We start from the raw sequence: 16,362 nt of genomic DNA on the forward strand, positions 1-16,362 counted from the left end.
TTTCCTTCCAAGAGTCCCACGCAGCTGTTTTTTTAACCTGTCTCTGCAAGACGAAATAAGTGACTTTCACCAATCCTTGCTATGTTGGCAGCGGTGGAAGCCGAAGTTCTCTTGCCATGTCTGCCATTCAGACACCATCATGGTTTTGCAACCCGAAATAAACTGCTTTCCAAACTTGGCTACCCAGAGAAAGGAATGCTCTGCAAGTGACATTCCTGAGCGCCTGCCGCAACACAGCACAGAGCTGTTCTGCTTCTAACAGCATACAGAATTTTGAAGGTTTGCATCAGAGATATAAGACTGAAGCAAATGAACAACATTCCCTGTACTTCATCCTTGAATAAACATTGGTAAGACAATGTCTGTATTCTCCCAGTAAGCATAAGCAAGCCCTGGATATTTCAATGCAACTTAGTTTCAGGAAAGTGTGTTTAGGATTACAGACTTCAGAATGAAAAACTGTCTTGGTTGATAAAGCCACAGTCCATCAATCCAAGATTTGTTTCTCCAGTAGTTGCCGACAAGATGTTCTGTCCTGTCTTTGGGAACTCAGTGTGGTTCACATCTTATACCATACCTAACAAAATACCATACATAAAATCCCTATATAAAATTTAAAAATTAATGAATTAATAAAAACAAATAGGTTAAACCATAATGCTTTCTCTTATGGGGATGGGAGGGGGACACCTTCAGAAGTGGCCGTCAAGTTATAGCTGACTTATGGTGACCCAACAGTTATCCACCCCAGGCTACTCTTATCAGATAAGCAGAGATAAAAATGTCTATGATTATGGAGCTTCATTTCACCTATTAAATACACCTTAACTGGTTAACTGTGTATAGATTCAGGTGGGCAGTCGTGTTGGTCTGAAGCAGCAGAACAAAATCTAAGTCCAATGGCACCTTTAAGACCAACAAAATTTTGTCCAAAGTATAAGCTTCCATATATGATGAGGTATGCATTCAAAACAAAAAGGAGAAGATATCCTGAACCAAATCGAAGTCAAGAACCCAAAAAGGTCAAAACAAGGGGAACGAACTCTATGTAGGGTAGAATACCACTTTAAAATTAAGTGCTAATATTTACTAAATTTCAAAACCCAAAGCTTATCTCATAGCCTCAATAAAAGATACCTTTATAATTCTTGTATTTTATGTATGCTGTTTTTATTTTGTGCCTGACCACCGATAAAGGCAATGCTGAAACACATCTGGTAAGTGGAGGCATTGGTTATGCATGTAGGCATTGACATTATTGAGCTATAAAGGTAAGCCTTGGGTTTTTAATTTTAATAAATATTAGTACTTAATTTTAGTGGTGTTCTACCCTACATAGGCTTGAGTTAATTCCTCTTGTTTTGACCTTTTTGGGTTCTTGAAGTATGCATGCACACAAAATATCTTGAATAAAGCTTTGTTGGTCTTAAAGGAGCCACTGGACTCAAATTTGGTTAATGGATTAAAACAAGCATGGTTAATCAGTTAAATCTGTACATTTATGTATGAATACAATTATAGACTTGAGGAATAATGTATTTATTTAGTTCACTTCTATTCTACCTTTCACCAAGGAGCTCCAGGGTAATATATGTCAATCTCCCTTCCTCTAATTTATCCTCAAAACAACTTAGACTAACTTCAGTAGGATTAGTAGGGTGCAGCTCTCTTTTTAAATTGCCCTTTAAATTCCCCAAAGGAGCTGTAAAATTATCTAGTATTTTCTTAGAACTTTAAAAACACACATATCCACGCATTTCAGAAGAAGAGTTAGTTTTTATACCCTTCTTTCCAATACTTGAAGGAGTCTCAAAGCGGCTTACCATTGCCTTCCTTTCCTCTTCCCACAACAGAGACCCTGTGAGGTAGGTGAGGCTGAGAGAGCTCCAAGGCCAATTCTGCATGGGACAGGAAGGTGCTCATATGTAAGCAAGGCTAATCCCTGCTTCCACTTGATGTTGCCATCAGGCTGGCCCCCTCCTGGGCCTGGCGTGTGTTAAGCTGCTATTTTCCACATTCCCTTAAGCACTCTGGAGGGGGGGGGCATTGGAGCCTAGACCAGCGGAGGCCCATGTGGAAGGAAAGAGCCAGGCCTTCCAGGTCCAGCTCCTCCCCATCCTATGGGGGCCCTGAGTGGGCAAAAAGCATCCTACTTGGCTCCGTGGGGCTGAATGGGGCATTTTCTTTTCAGTTTTTTTGCACACACATGCAACCTCACTCCCGCCACCCTCCCTGCATGGCAGAACCTTTCAACTGCAGCTGTGCCCTGGTGGAGATGCAGAAAGCAACAGACCAGGTCCACCACTGAAATGTATCCCCTGTGGGGACACAGAAACCAACTCTGCCACCCTAATGTGTCCCCCATGGGGACACAAGAAGCTGCAGAGCATACTGCTCTGCTGCAATGCATTGGGGCCCCCCAGTATGGCACCACTGGTGCAGAATCACCCTGAGAGTACTGCTCTTTGAGGGCAGCCCTAAGAGAACTGTGACTGGCTCAAGGTCCCCCAGTTCTCCAGATTAGAGGTTGCCAGTCTTAACCACTACACCATGCAGGCAAAGACAGAGGGACATTGTTGGGACTTGATGGCATATACCAAGTTCATCTTGTTCTCTACATAGGGCAAACAGGTCAAACCCTCTGCCAAAGAATTAATGGACACAAATCTGACATCAAAAGCCACAAGACTGAAAAACCTTTAGGAGAACACTTCAACCTTCCAGGACATTCTATAAGGGACTTAAAAGTAGCTGTTGTATTACAAAGAAACTTCAAGAACAGGCTAGAAAGGGAGATTGCAGAAATGCAAGTTATTACAACACTCAATACTTTGACATACCCTGGACTCAACAAGGCCAAAGGTTTTTTTTATCTCACTATGCATGCTAACCTTATGTAACTTTTGTATCCACATTCCTGACAATTTATTTTAATTGGGATTATGTGACTGTTATTACAAAACTCGATACTATGACATACCCAGGACTCAATAGAGACAGGCTTTTTAAATTCATGCTAACCTTGTTCAACTTGTGTATCCATATTCCTCACTATATATTTTATTTGTGATAATATGACTGTAAGATATGGCATTGTAATGGAATTTTGAGTTTGACTCCCTGTCCTTGGGCAGTGACCAGCAATTCCCTGGGAGGAATGTCTCACAGTTAGATGGAGCAAGCAACATATGGAGAGGTGATAGCCTTTGATCTCTCTACCAGCAACACTTTGGTTTCTCTTTGTAAAGTACACTGAATTCTAGGGGACTGATTGGCTGTTTTGACAAAGGATTATCATTGGCTGTATCTGGTTGTGACACAGATGTAACATAACTGATTTTTGCTATATATTCCCTGTCATGTAGGAAGATCATAGTCTGACGAAGGGTGCTTGCACTCGAAAGCTCACGCCTTGAATAAATCTTTGTTGGTCTTAAAGGTGCTACTGGACTCTGATTTTATTGTGCTACTTCAGACCAACATGCTACTCATTTGAAATTATCTTGGGAGGTTTCACAAGGCTTCCAGATTAAAACAACAAGAACAATGTAAAAGAAGGAACTTACCTTCTAGATATTGATCAACTGCCACATCATGTTCTGGTAGGGAATCCAATATTCAAGGTCAAAACACTACAATCTGCCTGCTTCAAGAGTCATATCATTGAAGGCAAAGTGACCATAGAAGGAGATCATATTACCTGATTATCAGACAATTATCTTTTAATGATATTATCTGCCAACAGTTTTATATTACTACATGTCTAAACATTTGTAATAGGCAACAGTTGGAACAGGATGATGTCAACTTCTGTGATCATCCAAAATGTTCAAAGGAACAGCCAAATGGCACCTATGAAGAAACTATGAGATTGTACAAATTTTGCCTGTTTATACACATGTACCTTGGTAAAGAGTACCAAGCTTGCTGGGGGGGGGGGTAAAACGGTAATGACTGGGGAAGGAAATGGCAAACCACCTTGTATTGAGTCTGCCAAGAAAACGCTAGAGGGCATCACCCCAAGGGTCAGACATGATTCGGTGCTTGCACAGGAGATACCTTTACCTTGGTAAAAGCACAGAATAATGGAAATTCTTGATTCATGACAGCATTTGAGGTAAAGGATTCAGAAAACAGAACTCACACAAAACTATGCATGTTTACACAAAAGGAAGTCCTATAGAGATACATGGGACTTCCACCCAAATTCATATAACTGGAAACAGTGAAGCAGATTACCCCAAAGAGCACACAGTTCTAGGCCTAATTTCTTTCCTAGGCTTATAGCTTACGATACAAGCTTTAAAGTCTTGAAAGGGTCCCCTCCCCTGGCCCCTAGACAGCTTAAGGTGGCTTTGGGCCGCAGCTCACAGCCAGATCCAGTGGGGCAGGCGGGGGCTGGCTAGCTCATTAGCAGGACCAGGACAGAGCTCCTTAGGGGGCAGACAGCAGGCCAATAGGCCCTCGTTAGCAGGCCCTCCACCACGACACTGTGCCCAGGGCCCGCTCCCCTTACCTGCTGCTAGCTCCAGGCATTGAGGCATGTCTGAGAGCAAAGAGGCTAGAGTCCAGGGATGGAGGGTGGGAGCTGCAGTGGCAACGCCAAACAGGGTGCAGCCAGCTGCACCCTGATTGGCCCTATTCCAACTTGGACCGTTGGATATGTTCCATTCCCCAGGCTGTTTCACAAATATATAGAGGAACCATGGATAAGGATGTACACTTGAAACCCTGAGGAACTTACTTCTAAGCAAACATCATACTGGTAGCATAATATGTCACCAACAGTAGTTGTGAGACTAGAATAACCCTCTAATTTATTTCTAATAATAAATACCCATTTAGTAGTTCTACATTTATAAAGATCAAATTCATGTTCAAATAAAGATTTTCTTCTTGTGCACATTTCAATAAGAGAGAAAGAATGAGCACCAAGAAGCCTGGAAAAATATCAATTTACAGACAGTTTATACAGAAGGATAACATGGCAAAACATTTGTATTTAACAGAAGTTTAACTCTTGCCAGATTTACAAAATAAGATCTTTGTTAATAGTAGTTGATAACAGCATTTGCAACTGAACCAGTGCTACTCATAGGTCAGCTACAAATGCACACAGGAATAAACTGTTCAAAACTGGTTTGTCTGCAGACAAGGGTAATAGCCCTTGACTGCAAACGTCCTTTTTGTTCAACTAAATGGGAAAGGCCTTGAAACAATTTGAACACCAGAGCTCTGGGACTAACTCCATGGCTACTATAAACTCAAACGTACACACAGTACTTCTTGCTAACAAGGCAAACAGTTCAATATTTTCCAACTGAATCCATAATGGAGATGGCCCGCACTTTATAAGTAACTAATAAATGTCACCAATTTGTTGCTAATTCTGCTTCTTCACAGAGTCCTTGTTCTTCAACACTCTCCAGCTTCGTTGGCAAAAGCTGTTTTCTCCTAACAAGGCCTGAAGAGGAACTGTCTTAACAATTCAGAAGATTTGTATATTGGGAAGGCAGGATGTACTTCTTTTCTGAGCTAATAACTATCCTTTCCAATGTCACTTCTCATTCTTGAAAACATGTAAACCTTGCTCTTCTCCATAAGCAGCTGTGTGAGATAAGGTCTGATAAAGGCAAGCTTCTCTATTGCTGTTCCCACTGGAAATCTCACCCTTACGGAACTGGTAATTTACAGAGTGACACAGTTTATTTGTGTCCAATTCCCTGACAGGATTAGCAGTGATAGCCAGTTACATGGTTGCAAAGCCTCCCATTCCCCTATTTCCCTTTGTTTGTTATCTTCCTGGGCTCCTTTCACAAAGACCTATTTTTTTTATGGCTTGTGCAGTACCTAATGCAGCCTTTTTCAACCTTTTGATGATGTAGGCACACCTGAAAAAATGTGCAGGCTTCAAGGCACACCGTATTTTTTCAGGCTTGGAGACACACCCCTCTGCCACCCCTCAAGCCCTGGAGCTTGCCAAGGGGCCTGGCTCAGCCTAGCACCAGGCCACGATCAAGCACTAGGCCAAGACAGGCCCTTCTGGCTTCTCTGTTCACAGCACACTGGTTGAGAATTCCTGACCTAATGTCACATTAGGAGAGAGAGCAATAATTCTGCCAGGACAGTCAAAGAAGCTGCATTTAAGTGCCACCTTTTGCTGCCTTCAGACAGTATGGCATTCAGATTGATCACAAACACAGGATTTTCCCCACAAGTGAAAAGACAAATCTCTACAATCATAAATAAGATACTTCTGCTGTTATTCTGATACAATAGGGTTGCCAATCTCCAGATGGTGTCTGGAGACCTCTTGCTATTACAACTGGTCTCCAGGCAACAGAGATCAGTTCACCTGGAGAAAATGGCCTCTTTGGAGAGTGGACTTTATGGCATTGTACTCTGCCGAGATCCTCCCATCTCCAAATGCTTCCCTCAAGCTTCACCCTCAAAATCACCAGGTATTTCTCAACCAGCAGCTGACAACCCTATTGAACAAGCACTTAGTGTGACATACAGGATCCTGTTCACTCATCCAGTGCTCTGTGTGCAGCTTACTTTTCAACTCAACATTATGGTAGCTCAGAAAATACAGTTACATCATTAGTCATAACCTTCAAACCAATAACAAACTACCCAAAAACATCGAAGCCGAGAAATTATGGGGATTTTATACAGACGCTGTGTGACCCACCATGAGCCGTTTGGGAGTGGTGGGCAAAAAGCTAATAAATTAATTAAATAAATAAAAATGGTGGAACTGCTTGGATAGGAGACCCACTTGGAATCATATGCCAATCAAATGGAGCTCCTTGGAGAAAGAGAGGAGGGTAAATGTAAGATACAAAGAGCTATATTACAGAAACTCACTCTGGAATCATTTTAAATCACTTCTAAAAGTCACAAAGAAAAAGTTCTGCAAGTTTCCCAATAGAAAAAAAGATGTACTCGTGAACTAGTAAAGAAGATGGTATAATCTGTGTGGCAGAAGGAGACACAAGCCATCCAAACTAATGTCTAGTTCTCAGGGTTGAACTAATACTACATGAGAGATCCAAATCTTTGATATATATTTAATACCAAAGGGGGGCCAAGATGGAGACTCAATGGGTCTGCAGTGATTGTGGGATTAGGGAATTAACTCTCTCTCCCCTGCAGTTACTCTAATATAGGAGTTCCCAAAGTGGGCAGTATGCCTCCCTGGCGGCAGTCGAAGGATCTAGGATGGTGGTGAGGAATTATGGGGCATCAGGGGGGAAGTGAGGAATTTTGGGGTATTAGGGGGTACAGCAGCCTGACTCTTTTTGCTGTGGCTGCATTTTCATAGCAAGAGATGTTCTAAGGTGACTTGCCATTGCCTGTGTTAGGTAGTGGCAACCCTGGACTTCCTTGGTGGTCTCCCATCCCAGTGCTGACCAGGGTCAACCCTGCTTAGCTTCCTGAAAAAAAACAACAGCATCATAAGGTGGATTGGATGGGATCATATTCCTGCAGAGCTCCTTACCCTCCTCAGACTCTGTCCTTCCCAGGCTCCACCCCCCCCCCATCTCCAGGAATTTCTTAACCCAGGTTTGGCCACTCTTCCCCAAAGTCTCCATCTTTGGGAGGCTGGAAAAGCCTCCTGCTTGTTCCTGGCTATGGGATTTTCCATTGCTTGCTTCTCTATGACCTTTTCTGCACCAGGAATCTGGCCCAGTGCAGTGTTGATCCGGTTGCGGGGCTAATTTCCACTTCTAGCGGAGTTGTCCAGAAGTGGAAATTAATCCTATGATCAGACGAGCACTGTGCCATGCTAGATTCCTGTTGCAGAAAAGGTCTCTCACACTTTCTTTCTTTCCCCATCTGTCTTTCTCCCCAATGAGAATGACTTTTTAAAAAATTAATAATTTTTTCCAGATTAAAATATGTTCACTGCACAACAATAAAAAAAGAAGTATGCATAATATAGTGTGTTTTGAATTTGCAGTAGATCAGGAAAGAGGCATGGAAGGGTAAATAACTGTAAACCACTTTGAGATGCCTTTGGGTAGTAAAAAGCAGGGTACAGAAAACCAGCTCTTCTTTTAATCCGGCATAGTGGCAGTAGTTGGAATCTGGAAGGCATACAAACCATAAAATGAAGACTGACTATCAGAATATGAAATATACCTCCTTCCATTATCCTAGACAGAAAGAAAAAAGCTCCTGAACTGGCTATTGCATCAGGTAACTGGTTTACCTATTTTTGTCCTCTGACTGACATGGGGGAGGGATAGCAAAGGTACCAACCCAATGCCTGACCACTAGAGAACTCCTTTGGCAAAGGTTGCCAACTCTGGGTTGGGAAATTCCATGAAATTTGGGGGCACAGCACAGGGAGAGCAAGGTTTGGGGAGGAGAGGGACCTCAGCAGAATATAATGCCAGAGACCCCAGCCTCCAAAGCAGCCATTTCCCCCAGAGGAAGTTGTAGTCTGGAGATGAGCTGTATTTCTGTGAGTTCTCCAGTCCCCATCCGAAGGTTGGCCATCCTAACTTCAGCTCTTCTGTATTCCTAAACTAGTAATAACATTGGCAAATGGTTTCTCCCATTAATTATATGTCACTTTTCTGTCTCCATCTGATGGATAAACCTTCAGAAGACAGATGAAGCTCTTCAGAATGAAGAGACAAGACTTTTTGAATAACTGAGCTCTTAATTTGCCTAATAAAAATGCATTTAGTCTAATTCATGAGAATGATTCAAGAAAGTGTAGCACAGTGCATTCAACATCATCAGATTATATGGCACTAATTCCTCAACAAGCTGAACACTCACATTTTCACCAAATGTTCATTTACTAGCTGTGTGCTTTTTGTCAGCTCAAGCAAAATATTTGTACAACTCATGACTATTAATGAATGCAACAGATATGTGCTTTAAAGCAACAAGCCAACCTCTGGTTTCAAGCTCTCAATGACTCATTCAAAGCGGATAAGATACAAATTGAAAGACATTGAAAGGTAAATACCACACTTTTCCTGTTGCATTTTGATTATCCTTTTGGCCACACATCAAAGGTGACAAAACAAGGGAAAAGGTGTATATTTTCCCCAATTACTTAAGGGACAGGTGTAATTCCAAGCAGAATTAGCTTAATACACTACATACCTGGTACCATGAAAAACTGATCAGGAAGACTAAGGAGGCTCCTTTATTCACCAATTAAAAACCTCTTCTGAGGCAATTCAATGGTCTGGACTTTATTATGAGTGCTATGAATATCTGTATAAATCAGTTGTGAAAGAACTATGTGGTAATGTGTACACCTATGAACATTTTCTTCACCACTTGAGTAACCACAGCCTGTCCCCAAACATCTCTAATTTTGAAGCAGGACAAAATTATGGAATGTGATTTACAATTAGGGTTGCTAATAATCCTGTAGAAAAATGCTCTGCCTCTTTAATATAGGTTTATTATGTGGAAATGGCCAGCTGAAACTTTTAATGGCAAGGAGGTACATAAGGTCACCTGGTAAATAACATCCAGGGCCATTCCACACAACGGGCAATGTCGTTAAATCTGAGCGCTATTGAAGGTCTTGGTAACACACACAGCCGGTTCTATCAAAAAAAAGGCTCTCCCACTAGCGCTGTTCTTGTAACGCACAAGTTTCCGGTCTCGCCAAAATCGCAACAAAGGAGGCAATATTTTTCCGCACTTCCTCCCGCCCCTGGCCGTCAATCAAACAGAACAGCCAATTAACTGTTGCATTCGTGCTTCCCTTTAAAAACTGTTTTTTTAAAAACCCGAAAACACCAGTAACAAAGCATATTCGTTTGATGTATCAGAAAGACCTTTTTCACTGGTTTAGGAGCTGGCACTTAATCGTTTATACTATATACTTTTATAGTATCGTTTATACTATACTATACGGACAATTGCTTGGGAAGGGATTTCAGCCAAAGAAGCATCGCTTATTTGTTGCTTTTGCTGGTTTAAGGGGGGAAAATGGCGATTCTGACGCCGGAAGCTTGGGTGAGAGAGATTAGGGAGGGACATGCTTGCTACCGCTATACTGAGAATGCACATGTCTTTTTCGGATGCGTTGCAGGTTGTTCTCAAAAGTCTAGTGGTTTTTTTAGGGAGAATCCACTTTTGTGGATTCCCCGAAAAGCACTACAACGAAGTGATTTTTGTGGGAGTGTTGCAGATTGTGTATGACATCGTGAATAACGAAAAATAAATAGCGTTACACAATGGTAACATTTCAGCAACATTAACATTGTGCGGAATGGCCCCCAGTTTTACCTCTATTAAAGGAAGCAATGTTTTTTCAGAAGGCATTTGGCAGCCCTACTTGGAGTCAGAATTCAGTCTCAACATACAGCAATTCCTGGACATTTTTACACCTTTAATTAAAATTAAAATTCAAAATGGCATACATATACTATACACCTATCCTAGTGGGAATACAGAGTGTGAAGCAGCAAACTGGTTCCTCTGCTTTCTCTGCACTTCCTAGATTTGTGCTGTCTAAAGTTCTAAAAGGTGAGGAAGGGACATGAAGCAACTCTCTCAAGTTGCTTCATGTCCCTTCATCACCTTTTAGAACTTGAGCATATCTTCTTTCTACTAATTCCCCAAAAGACCGTTTATGCACTGGAGGTTTCATGCCGGGCTGCAGGCTGGAGTTTTAGTCATGGCAGGTTGCCCCACCTCTTCCTGTACCCACACGGGGGAGCATTTGGACTGGTGCACCTCATCTGCCCCCAATTTGTGCTCCTGCACAGGAGCTGGGGCAGTGAAGTTCCCAGTGCATAAATGGTCAAAGAGTAAAGTATTTGTTAAATCCAGTACATCTATTGTAAAATGCTTTTGTATGTATGTTATTTCTTTATACTGTGTTGTTTTTATCTAGTTAAATAAAATGTTATATGGATTAGATCTGCCTTCTGGAATAGCAGGATTCTTTGGATAAATTCTACCTTAAGGCATAGGCTAAACTGGGGGTTCCATAACACATCTGAAACTGAAACTGGTCTTGTCTTAGCATGACCTTCAGGTCAGGATTGAATAAATGAGCAAGGAAGAAAAGGATATTCTCCCTCCCTCCTACTTGTTTTATTGTGCTTTATACCAGAGCTGAGGAGACCAGCTCTGGCACCTGTTTGCACAGAAGCTAGAGATCCATAACCAATCAGATAAAAAAAAACAAGGATGTGGCAATGGGTATTTTTATATTTAATGCTGGGCCCCTTTGAATATCATACTAGAGCTAAAAGTTAACCATATAGTCATAGAAAGGTGCAGGCAATGGAGCAGATAATCCTTTCACCAGCTCTGGCACCTGTTTGCACAGAAGCTAGAGATCCATAACCAATCAGATAAAAAAAAACAAGGATGTGGCAATGGGTATTTTTATATTTAATGCTGGGCCCCTTTGAATATCATACTAGAGCTAAAAGTTAACCATATAGTCATAGAAAGGTGCAGGCAATGGAGCAGATAATCCTTTCCCTTTGTTCAGAACTCTTCTCTCCCCTTCTACACCAGGCAGTTTATTAAAGATAATGATTTCATCTTAAGAGAAAAATGGACGTCATGATTAGTCACTTTGCTCTGCCCGTCTAAAAAATGCCCACGAAACCATCCAAGCACAGTTGCTTACAGCAATAGACTGACGTTATATAATCTAGTAGCCAGTAAATACTTCACATTCCATGGCTCACTGCAGACTTCAGAAGGAACAAAACCATGATTCATACTGGATTAAAAAGAGAATTAAAAAATCAAATGGTAAGCAAAAAACCAAATCAAACCATAAAACAATGGCTTTCAGAGGACTTTCTATTGTGGTAATTATCACATGGAACTGTTAAAACTTACTTCAAAATTATTGAAAGGTTAAAAATATAACTGCCATGTACTATCCAACTTATTGCTTTTGTATATTACAGACAGTATACCTCTAACACTATCTATTTTCTTTGCTAATGCCGATTTTGTAAGTACATCGCTTTCATTTTTCAAGGTTTCCAATGCCCTATTTTTCTTATGATGCTTATATAAACTGAGATTAGTAAAAGATGTATATCTGTTTGGGTGACAACAATATCAGTGAAAGAAAAAAACACCATGGCATAGCTGGCAAAACCAATCAAACATTTCAAAGGTGCATATAAAATTTTTCTTTTTTATTCCAATATGCGACAAGGTTCCAGTACAGAATATCTCGTTTCCCCTTTCATTTGTCATAGTATATTTCAGCATCATCAGACAAAAATTGTAGCTCCTGAGCAGTAGAGTAACCTGCAGTACATAGATCCATTTTTTCTGTGCAATTTTTGTCTGTGATGATGAAATATGATGTTGTTGTAACCATTTCCTTAGGCATGCACTATTTGTTTAGGTTGCCAACTCTATGCTGGGATTTGAGGAGAGCAGGCGCTTCAGTTGGGGCATGATGTCACAGCGTCCAGCCTCCAAAGCAGCCATATTGATTGGACAATAGTCATAATTCTGGGAGATTACCGCGGCATGAAATCAAATAAAAAAAGGGGAGAAAAAATTATATCTGGAACAGACTAGGTCGCACAGAAGGCCTGGCTCTACATCCCCATATGGGTGAAGGGGTTATTTATGGCCACCCACAGAGACTTATAGAATCTACAGACTTCCTGAATGCCCTGTGGGACCCAATACATCCCAGTGACTCATTAGATGAGTTGGTTGGCTGCTGGTGCAGCTGCTGTTGACTGCCAACTAAGTCCCTCGCTCCCAGATAGAGAGTAATAGACCTTTGCTGGATGGGGGGAGGGGAGTGGGTTATATAGCTATAATCTGCCATCGTGATATTGTGTTTTAATTATGCTTTAATGGGTTTTTATGGGATTTTATTGTTCTTATGAATCTCTGTAAACCACCGTGAGACTTTTGAGAGCGGCAATATATAAATATAACGATAAATAAATAAATATTTTTGCTTTGCAAGCATATATCTGGTTAGGCCTCACCCTTGATCAGGGGTAGTCAAACTGTGGCCCTCCAGATGTCCATGGACTACAATTCCCATGAGCCCTGGCCAGCAAATGCTGGTGGTTTGGGGTGTTTTCAGGGCAGCAAAATAGCAGCAGTCATTTTGTCTAAATGGGTTAAATGAAGTGCTTTTAGAACAGCAACTGGTCTGCATCTTTAGTTGCTGTTCTAAAAGCACATTCATTTAACCCATTTAGACAAACTGACTGCTGGTATTTTGCTGTCCTGAAAACACCCCAAACCACCACAAATTTCCTTCCTGGCACTTTCTTATGTACTGCTTCAATCCACAACAAACTGAGAAGTAGAAGTTGTTTTTTTAAACTTTGGTTTTGAGTCCTGTGTGGTGATTTGAGGCACTGTAATACGCACCATTATTTATGGCTGCTGCTACAAATGCTTTGGCCCAGGGCTGTAAGGCTGAATGCCACATACCTTGGTGGGATGACATTAAAGGCGGCTAGTACAGATTTATTACAGGTGTGGTTCCCCCCAGAGACAGGAAAGTCTGTCTGCTGACCAGAAACCCCCATGGGGGAAGGTCCTCTTATCTTGTTGGTTTTTAATAGAGATAAACCAAAAGATTCTGTTTCTAAGGCAAGTGGTGCAAGCAAGGATTCAGCCATTTATTCACCTGCTCGATAAAAATTGACTCCAGAAGGAGAATTTGGCCATGCAAAGGCACCACCTCCTTTGCATATCCCACCCTTCTTCCAAGAGGATCAACTTATAGGGAATGGTGTTGTTGTTTTTTCCCCACATCTTCCCTGCAAAGTAAGAAGGAATGACTCAATAAAGATCAACAGGTAAGTTTTGTACCGCAAAGAGTGATCTGAACTCAGGTCTACCAGTCCAAGTCCAGCCACTGAATCATAATGCCTATTTCCTTATGGAATACACATAGGTAACAACAATTTAATGCATGCTTTTTCAAATAGGAAGGAAGGAAATGCTGACAATATATTTAATCTCTCTCCTAAGTCAACAGAGCTTCACAACATTCCATGCAGCCAATAAGACTGAACATATTACAGACTTGAGTTTCAAAGAACTAACTTGAAGTTTTACTGCAGCTTTGTTTTCTGTTTCTGTCATCAGTGAAATGTTTGGTGGCATATGTAAACAATTCAGACTTTAAAAACAATATCAAATGGCTAATCTCTTTGGATCTCATGACTGAAGCACCACAATAAAATGTAGTAGATTGTAGTCACGACAGTTTGCTTTATCCTTTTGCAAAACATTTGAGTAACTATGCTTCCCCAAAGACTTCACGTGAACCTATGTCACAAATTCTGCAAAAACTCAAGACATCTCTAGCTCCAGTTCTTTTAGAATAGGTGTGTAGAAAAGCACAGTTGCTCATTCCCTCACTGGCAAACAAAGTTTGTGATAAACTGGAGGGATGGATCACTTCTCCCCTAAAAGATAAAAAAAAGTTTTTATTTTTTGAAGCTCTTTATTCAGGAAGGAAGCGATGCTTACCGATAGGTTGCCACAACAGGAAAAATGAAGGCATTAATTTGGGACTTACCCCGAACTTGTTTCACACTCATATTTACTCCTTGACTGTCTAACTAGTATTCAAGGTGGAAGTAAATTAATGCTTCATCACCTTGGGATAAATTACCATACAAAAGTGTGTATCTCTGTCAAAGGAAGAGACATCTTGTTAATTAAGTGCTGAAGGTGGGCCTGGGAAGACCAGATTCACTCAGCTCTGCCACAGTTTTTTCTAATGACCTTGAGTGAGTCTCTCTGTGAGTTCTTTATAGATGAGCAATACTGGTGCAATATGAATTCACTTCCATTTCATTTATCCTCCTCTGACTTGAATGCAAATTATCTAAAAATAGCTCTTTTCTGTATCTTTGCCCTGAGCATGACCTCGGCTGTGACTCTGAAAGGCTATCACATAAAACTCACTGCAAAACAGATGAAATTCCTTCTGTTCCACAAATTGATACTCAGTCAGCTTGAAAACAATTGATACCCAGCATATAAAACAGGTTTTCTTCATTAGAGAACACCAGCAGCATCCTAAATGTTGCCAGAGAAGCATTGATTTGCATAATAAAACATGCATAAACCAGTGAACAATAACAGGGCAGGGGGTCTCTACATACATAAAAAAGGAAGAGATACTATTAAGCCTATAAATAATTAAAAACTTTTCTTTGTTCAATTCCATTTTCTATTTAAGGCTTTTCAGTGCGGGAGATGAAAGTCAACTCAGGTTGAAACAAATCAGACAAATCCATCACACAGACAGAATGTATGTATGAGCTCATCCACTGTGACAGCGGACCTACTGTACCACCTGTTTGAACTCCAATGCATCAAATTTTTGATGGCAGTGACAAACAACAAAAATGTCAGATATGTAGCCCTAAATTTAAAGACACATGACTCAGTAAAATAAAATCTTGCTCAAAATGCACAATGAAAGACAGTGCATGGCCTTCCATCACACACAGATGGTACGGTATACACAGATTGCAAAGTGGACTGCTACAAAGTATTGCCTGAATTAAGAATAATTAAGAATAATTAGAGAGCCTCTTGTGGTGCAGAGTGGTAAGGCAGCCGTCTGAAAGCTTTGCCCATGAGGCTGGGAGTTCGATCCCAGCAGCCGGCTCAAGGTTGACTCAGCCTTCCATCCTTCCGAGGTCAGTAAAATGAGTACCCAGCTTGCTGGGGGGTAAACGGTAATGACTGGGGAAGGCACTGGCAAACCACCCCGTACTGAGTCTGCCATGAAAACACTAGAGGGCATCACCCTAAGGGTCAGACATGACTCGGTGTTTGCACAGGGGATACCTTTATCTTTACCTTTACCTTAAGAATAATTCAATAAGATTCTTCATGCTACATACTGTGCCACCAGGTGGAAGCACCGAAAGAGAGTTTCACATACTAATTTCACAACATAATCTTTAAATGGATGCCAGCAAACATTACAAATAATACCTGCGGGAATGAGCATCTGACTGGAAGGTGGTCCCCCTTTTAGAAGAACAGAGAGCTTTCTATAACCATCCACACATCTGTAATATTTTGGATCGATTACTGCAATTTTCTCTGCATGAGGCTACTCCAGCATATGGTTCAGAACACACAGCTGGGGCAAAATATGCTGCAGGATGCATTTTTTCTGTCACAAGGAGGTAGAAGCATATTCAGTAGCAATTAGCTACTGGGCCCAATTCAAGATGCTACAATTCATTTTGTTAAAAATCTTCCTGACTTCTATCTATGGTACAGGTCAGCCCTCAATGACCCCTCCCTTATGCACTACTAACAAATGCCATAGGACTACTAACTACTAACATAGGACTACTAACAAATGCCACCAATTTACAA

The 16,362-nt window shown here is 41.1% G+C and overlaps 1 protein-coding gene across 20 annotated transcripts in view; it reads right to left on the reverse strand.

Annotated features, from left to right (window-relative positions):
• DTNA (dystrobrevin alpha) overlaps nt 1-16,362 on the reverse strand; it is a 379,312-nt gene that overhangs the window by 186,422 nt on the left and 176,528 nt on the right. The window contains exon 1 of one of the 20 annotated variants that reach the window (XM_077352473.1): nt 38-193. The exons of the other annotated variants lie outside the window; for them this stretch is intronic. The gene's annotated coding sequence lies outside the window, so the exon portion shown is untranslated. Of the gene's footprint in view, nt 1-37; nt 194-16,362 lie in introns of those variants that run through there. 20 annotated transcript variants of the gene reach the window in all.

Source organism: Paroedura picta, chromosome 9 (genome assembly GCF_049243985.1).
Source record: "Paroedura picta isolate Pp20150507F chromosome 9, Ppicta_v3.0, whole genome shotgun sequence".
In the NCBI taxonomy this organism is placed as follows: domain Eukaryota; kingdom Metazoa; phylum Chordata; class Lepidosauria; order Squamata; family Gekkonidae; genus Paroedura; species Paroedura picta.